Source organism: Nothobranchius furzeri, chromosome 9 (assembly GCF_043380555.1).
Source record: "Nothobranchius furzeri strain GRZ-AD chromosome 9, NfurGRZ-RIMD1, whole genome shotgun sequence".
NCBI lineage: Eukaryota > Metazoa > Chordata > Actinopteri > Cyprinodontiformes > Nothobranchiidae > Nothobranchius > Nothobranchius furzeri.
The window spans coordinates 10,648,429-10,656,101 of record NC_091749.1 but is presented as its reverse complement, the minus strand read 5'-3'; the positions used below and the strand labels follow the sequence as shown (position 1 = coordinate 10,656,101).

The window sequence follows — 7,673 nt, the reverse complement described above, 5'->3', positions numbered from 1 at the left end:
ATACATGTAAAACTGACCAGCCCTATACACGTAAAACTGACCAGCCCTATACACGTAAAACTAACCAGCCCTATACTTGTAAAAGTAACCAGCCCTATACACGTAAAACTGACCAGCCCTATACACGTAAAACTGGCCAGCCCTATACACGTAAAACTGACCAGCCCTATACACATAAAACTAACCTGCTCTATACACGTAAAACTAACCAGCTCCATACACGTAAATCTAACCAACCAACCAACCAGCTCTATACACGTAAAACTAACCAGCTCCACACACATAAAACCAACCAACCAACCAACCAACCAACAAATCCACCCTATACCCGCAAATCTAACCAGCCCTATACACGTAAAACTAACCTGCTCTATAAACGTAAACGTAACCAGCCCTATACACGTAAAACTGACCAGCCCTATACACGTAAAACTGACAAGCCCTATACATGTAAAGGAGACATAACATGCTTTTAAGTTATTCCTTTTTACATCTAAATCCTTCAGTTGGGGTCTAAATACAGTAGAACTGCAGTTCTTTGGTCTGATTTCCTCATTATTGTTGCTCTACAGACCCTCATCTACCCCTGTTTTGAGGAGAGTCTTGAGAACGAGCCGTTTTTGGGTACTGTCTCTTTAAACTGGAGGAGGAGCTGTAAACTCTGCCCCCCCTCCATAGTGCAGACCTGTACTCTCCTCCCCCAGTCGGACTTTGTAGTTCTATAGAAAAATCATTATTTAGCATAGCAGATTTAGCATAGCATATTAGCATTTTTAAAACATGTGGGGAGAGTAGTTCATCAAGCTGTTTCATGGCTGCTAACTCTCTCATGCATTTGTCTGTTGTCACTCACACAGACCCGGTGTCGGTACAGTATCTGCTCGGGTGCAAGATCGGCTTGGGGTCCTTCGACTGCCGATGACGTCAAAGTACGGCAAACCGACTCGGACAAAATACACTACACGTCTATACTGTTGGAAAGAATTTAGTACTTTCGTTATTAAAATAACGTTTCTTAAGATGTAAGTTTGTGTTTATAATGGTATTTGTAAAATAAAACACTATATCTTATTCATAATGTTGAACTCCTCTTTGAGCACATCCCTTGAAGAATCATAGGTATTAGAAACACCTGTGAAATTTGCAGGAAAGAAGTGTGTCCCGTTTATTTAAGTATTTTGTGTTTAGAGTTTTTGACATCTTGTCATAGACTGTAGCTGCTAGCCAAAACTCTGGAGTTAAAAGTTTTCTGGCTTTACTATTAGACTCCAAATGTAATCATTTGGCACGTTTGTAATTCATTATTTGCAATAATGTAATCGGCGATATTAGCATTAGCATTCCTATGGGTTTTTCCATGTATATTAGCATTGCGCTAACCACTCGCTGCCAAATTGCAGCCTTTGAGATTAGAAAATCTCCTGGCTTTACTAAAATACCTGTCTGTACTTATTTGATTGATGGTATTTTTACTTTCTATTAGACTCCAAATGTAATTATTTGGCACGTTTCTAATTCATAATTTGTAATAATGTAATCTGCGATATTAGCATTAGCATTCCTATGGGTTTTTCCATGTATATTAGCATTGCGCTAACCACTCCCTGCCAAATTGCAGCCTTTGCCATTAGAAAATCTTCTTTTGTCACATCGCAATTTTATTGCACATGCAGTTAATCGTTCAGCCCTATTATACTTGCAGCTCTATGCTAAAAGTGTATTTTCAAAGAGGTAATGATGGATTTCTTTGTAAAAGTTGTCCATCTTTCCAATAGAAAAAAATTTGCCTGGACCAACGTCACGTGATAACAACGTTACGTGATTACGTAATTCCGTAAGGTTCATGTTCAGCCAATCAACTACTTAGACGTCATCGGCAGTCGACGGACCCGAGCCGATCTTGCACCCGAGCAGATCTTGTACCGACACCGTCACGGCCGACGGAGGGACAAGCGAGCAGGCACACGCGCGCGCGCACACACACACACACACACACACACAAGGAATGCTGCTTGCTTTTTTCTATAAAAAATGTTTTAAAAAATGATACAGCTCATTAAAACACCATTAAAAGAATATATTTTATTAAGATCTCTATCTATATACATACATATAATTATAAATAATTTTATAAGTAGTCTTATTTTATATTGGGTGTCTTAAAGGCTGAAAATGGATAAAAAGCAGTTACATTTTAATTTAAAGATTTGAGATTCTAGTCAAAAATAAAGAACATTCCTCCAAATGTTCTTTAATGTGATCATTATAATTCTAATGCTTACAACTTTGTTTTTATTGTCTGCAATGTTTAGCCTATATCTTTATTAAATGTGTTTAGCTGTAAAGTGGTAATTCTCTCTAATGTGTACAGAGAGGTGGACATCAGTGCTGCAGTGAAATTCCCAAGATCAGTGTGCTTTGCTAACAAATATAGTTAAATCTTACCTGCATTCTAAATAAATACTGTTAGGTTAAAACATCAGTAGGCATTGAGTTATTGCTAAAATCCCTAACAGCCAGAATGGAAGAAGAGCATGCTGGGTCATCCTGGATCTGAGCCTGTTACCTACAGGATGCAATAAATGTCTACAAGGCTGAGTTTGGACCATTACATCTAAAAGAAAACATACAATCAGTGATTTTTTTTATTGTTTACATTAATATACAAATTTTCTAAGTATTAACCTCACAGCAAATAAGTAGAACAATATAATAAACAGGCTTTAGTAGTTAAACAGGCGTTGTGCACACAGGTGCTTTGTGTCTCGGTGCTGGTGGTATCTAGGTCACAGAGTTCCTGTCCTCCTGCCGTCTTCTGTTGTCCTCAGGAAACGGATTGATGTTTCCTGATGATGAGGGAGGGGCAGTATGTGGGCTTCAAACTGGTCCTGGATAACAGTGAGAGACCTCCGTTGTCTGAATACTGAGACCAGAGGGTTGGTGAGATGCAGATCTTCTCTACCTCATCTAGAAACGGAGTTGGTTCAGGGAAAACTTTTCCAAAGACCAGTTCCATGATGTCATCGCCATATTCTGCAATGATAGACAATAACTTTAATGACGTATTTTGTTTACAAGCAGCTTTAGGAAAGTTGTTTCTTTAGCTTTCATGTTTATAGTCAAGTTTGTGTTTGTTCACAAGTTCACTTTGCTGCAGTGACTTCATATTCTTACAAATGTAATAAAATAGTGACACTAAAATTATACAAATAACTCCTTATGAAAGGAAGCTCATTAGAGAGCAGTGCAGACAGACTTACTACATGCTGCAGCTGTTTTTGTAGGCCAGCTGCTGCTGAATTTGGGGAAAGTTATTCTGCACACATCCAGATCAGATGGTCGATTACAGAAAATAATGTAATTCAATAATTTCTAAACAGACTAAACAAGTAAAACATCAAATAAATCACTCTGCTGTCATCAGACGGAGTGATTCAGGGGTGAGGTGTTCTTAATGATGAGGGTGGCTGAGGTGTGTCATCACTCACTTTGGTCTGGTCCAGCTACCATCTCTTTACTGGTGAGCCTCCTTCCTCAGTAGGTGACGTGAAATGCCAACATCTGAACGTTCTGTGTTCCTTAGAGGAGAAGAAAAGTAACATTTGCCAGCTGGCTACATTATTTTTTACTAGCATCTCAAGGACTTGGAGAAGCCGATCTTCACTTACCTAAACATCAGACCAGTTTGTCCCTGCTGAGCTCATCAGGGCGTTAGTCTGACAGCCTGTCAGTGAAACACGGCTCCAGACTTCTGGATGTTGACTCTAAAAAGCAAAGGAGCATTTTTACTTTTGTTTTAATTATTTTACAGCCGATTTTATCAGCTTTCCGACGCTCACGCTCATACAGACGGTGAGCTTTGCTGCGTCTGACTGATGCAGAGTTAGTTTTTATATCTGCAGTGAGACAAAAAAACTAACCTCACTCCACTCAGAGATCGTTCTTTAAAACTCTATTAAATCCACTGTGTTGACGCACTTTAATGACTTTGTCACGCTGCATTTTAGCTGATATGGGACTTTATTTGCTGGATGCTAAGATTACATCACACTCACGTAGAATAACACACAGGCTCTCTGCTGTTACAATCAGTGGGAGGTTATCATCTGGTGTAAAAGAAGGCGTTGATCAGAAATCACGTTTTATTCCACGAAAATCAGCCAAATCCACATTAATCTAGGTGCTAACTTTACTAGCATACTGTGCTAGCGATAGCAAGCCGGATGCTAACGCTTTAGTGCTGCTAATGCCCGTAAATCTAAAGTAAAGTTTGTCGACATTTTAGAGTTATATGAAGCTTACCGCTCTGCTGCTGTGTCCCGGTGCTGCCAAATTCAGATGGAGCCCTCAGTACTTAGCCACTAGCCTGGAGACAGAACGAACGAACCACGCACGCACACACACACACACACACACACACACACACACACACACACACACACACACACACACACACACACACACAACAAACACAAACACACTACTTTTTCTTCTGTGTTTTTTTAGCAGTAGTGTCATCAGCTCCTGGGTTTAAATACTGCCACACCACCCTTCCTTAAAACGAGGAACAGTTTTGAGCTGTGTGTGGCTAAAATAACCAGACATTCTGCATTTTTCCAATAGGACTACAAAAAATCTTAGCGAGAAGAAAAAATGGCAGATTGGCTCTGTGTTTAGCCGAGGGCCATTACCATATTTGGTAGTTATCCTGACGAAATAAATTACTGATGTAATAGATAATGTGAAAAACTGAACGGGTGGACAAATATGCCCAAAACTTAATTATTAAATATCTAAATAGCAACTCCAGTGAATAATATAAGCCTTTTTGCTCACTTAGACACTTAAAATGTGAAACACACTGTGTTAATGGATAAAAAAAAGTGGGTTTTTCATGTTATGTCTCCTTTAAAACATAATGAAAGTGAACACACCCCCCCCCCCTTTTCATTTTTTTCTAAGCAGAGTATCCATGAGAAAGGCTCCTGTTTCTGCTCATTACACTGTAAAAATAAAACCTAAGATCCAGTGGACTCTTGAAATCTATTACAGTTCAAAACAACATCCCCCTAACTGTACCAGACCGATTAATTTTACAGATCTGGCATCGAGGGCTTAGGTGTTTGTTGTCACGCAGCAGAAGGAGTTTTACACTGCTCAGAGCCAGAAGGTTTACTTCATGTTAAAGTGTTTCTCTTTTAAGAGACAACAGAGCAATCGGAGTTGGAGAATCCCAGGCTCACATTTACATTTGCACAAAAGAATTAATGCGACACATTTCACACTGGTTAAATTCATTCCTTTGTGAGTGTTTAATAAAATGCAGTGAGGACACTTTTCTCCTTTCAAATTAAAAAAATAAGGTGAGAATAATGTCTCAGGCACATGAATACATTCAGCTTTGGTGCTGACATTTTGTTGTAACGCTGCCTGTTGCCCTTTTTACACACCGTGCTGGCAAATCAGCGTAATATTGTGTGTCTTATGAACACGCCATGCTGGCATGACGTTGCGCGGAAATTTCTGCATTTGTTCCACCTTGCTCGGTAGTAATATTGCGGTAATTGTCTGTCTTATAATCGGCGATTGTACCTTGGTGCAACAAAGGATGGGGTCATGATCACGTGGAGAGTAACGGGCCATTCCCATCTGTACCGGGTCGGCCCGGGCTGGGTAGCGTAGGTTGTTTACATATCTGGGTGGCCTGGTATTTTTCCGGGCCAACCAAGGCTCATTCTCAGCCCTCTTCTCGAGGGGGTCTGCTTCAGGCCGACCAGGGCCAACACACCCACTGCTGACAGCAAATTCCCACCTTCCATTAGAGCAGGGGTGGGCAATTATTTTTTCCATGGGGCCACATGAGAAATAGAAAATATTGTGGAGGGCCAGGCCAAAAGGCTGAAGTCAATTATGCATAATATTAGTGGTATTTCTTTATAAAAAGCAGTAAATACCATTGTTTTTTCAAGCTGGTAAGAGTAGACTATATGTTATAAATGAGCAAAAAGGAAAAAGTGAGGTTGGCTTACAAAAATGTGATTTATTCAAATTTCCCAAGGCAATGGTAAACAAAGTGCGCATTTGGTTTTTGTTAAACATTTGTGACTTATATTAGTTAACAGTTTTAGTCACATTCACTCCAAAACACATTTTGAGTTTCAAATATTGTTGGAAAGAGGTTCTTAGCGTTCTACAGACACACAGTATTGTCTGTAAAATAAAATCACTGAACTGTGATCTTGAGAAAGAGGTTTAAAAAAAAGTGTCCCAGTTCACTGCTAGTTGCCTACATTTGTGGTCCAAACACCTTATTTTGTGTTTTTAAGCGATTTTTTTCTTATTCAATGAGAGAAATCTAGTCTCTGCTGGGCTTTAACGAGTGCATCAGTCAGGTTGAATGTCTGAGGTGGAGATGCGAAGCACAGCTGACAAATGATCATCAGTGAGAGAGGATCTTTACCTGGATTTTGTAAACTTCATCATTGAAAATGTTTGTTCACAAATGTAGGTAGAGCCGAAGAAAACCAACATCTTCTGAGCATGTCTCTTCAGGTTTGGAAAGTGCTCCTCCTTAAGAGAAGAGTAGAAATCCAGCAGAGATCCTGAATCTCTGCTTTCAAGTCCCAAACCCTCTTCAGCACTTTCCCCAGGCTGAGCCATCTGACAGCTGTGTGGAGTCCTCCTAAAGAGCGACAAACTGTCTGTGATCCATTGCCCGCGCCCTGATGAAGTTTATTATTTTAGTAACAACATCAGTAACATGGTTGATTTTTAGCACTGACTTGCAAAACACATGTTGGTGTATAATTCAATGCAAAAAACACCAATTTTTGATCTGCATCGATTTCTGTCACTTTATCTTGCATGTGTTTCAAAAGTCCGACATTTTTCCCTGTAAGATTTGGACAACCGTCTGTTGTGACACCTGACAGTCTCTCCCATTTCAATCCCAGAGTGTCCGTGCACGCATTTACCTCTGTAAAAAGATCACTCGCTGTCTTTGTCCCTTTCATCGGCCGCATTGCTGCCCGCTCCTCTGTGAGCTCCGTTATCCCCCGGACAAATACGAGCAGCTGGGCTGTGTCGCGGACATCACAGCTCTCGTCTAATGAGAAAAAGTCAAAACTTGCCACTTCACGTTGCAGCTGAAGCTCCAGGTTCCCCGCAATGTCCTCGATCCTCCTGGTCACGGTTCGCCTGGACAGCGGGATTTGCTCAAATGCGCCTTTTTTTCAGGGCATATTAGTGCGGCAGAGTCCACCATGCACTCTTTGACAAACTCTCCCTCTGAAAACGGCTTGCTGTCTTTAGCTGTTTTGTGGGATATCACAAAGCTGGTCCTGGTTGCTGCATCCCTGGATGTGTGAAGCTTAGTAAAACAGCCTTGCTGCTTTTGCAACTTTGCTAGCAAAGCTTCGGATGTCCGTGCCCTCTCAGCATCAGATGAGTTCTTGTATTTTTCCGAGTGTTTCTTGTCGTAATGCCGACTCAAATTGTAGTCCTTAAACACGGCAATCTCCTCCCCGCAAACCAAACACACGGCTTTACCTCCAAATTCAGTAAAAAACATACTTAGCAGTCCAATTTTTGTTGAAAATCCTGCATTCGGCATCTTTCTTTTTTTTTTTTTTTTTTTGCATGAGCGGACATTTCTCGGGCTACAATCACCCTGT

At 40.5% G+C, this 7,673-nt stretch overlaps 1 long non-coding RNA gene across 1 annotated transcript; it reads right to left on the bottom strand.

The window, feature by feature from the left end:
• Positions 1-2,164: 2,164 nt before the first annotated feature.
• On the bottom strand, positions 2,165-4,422 carry LOC129155115 (uncharacterized). The gene is made up of 4 exons (XR_008560096.2): positions 4,303-4,422; positions 3,669-3,764; positions 3,489-3,578; positions 2,165-3,033 (listed from the first exon to the last, which is right to left on the bottom strand). It is a non-coding gene; the product is annotated as an uncharacterized lncRNA (long non-coding RNA).
• Positions 4,423-7,673: the final 3,251 nt, after the last annotated feature.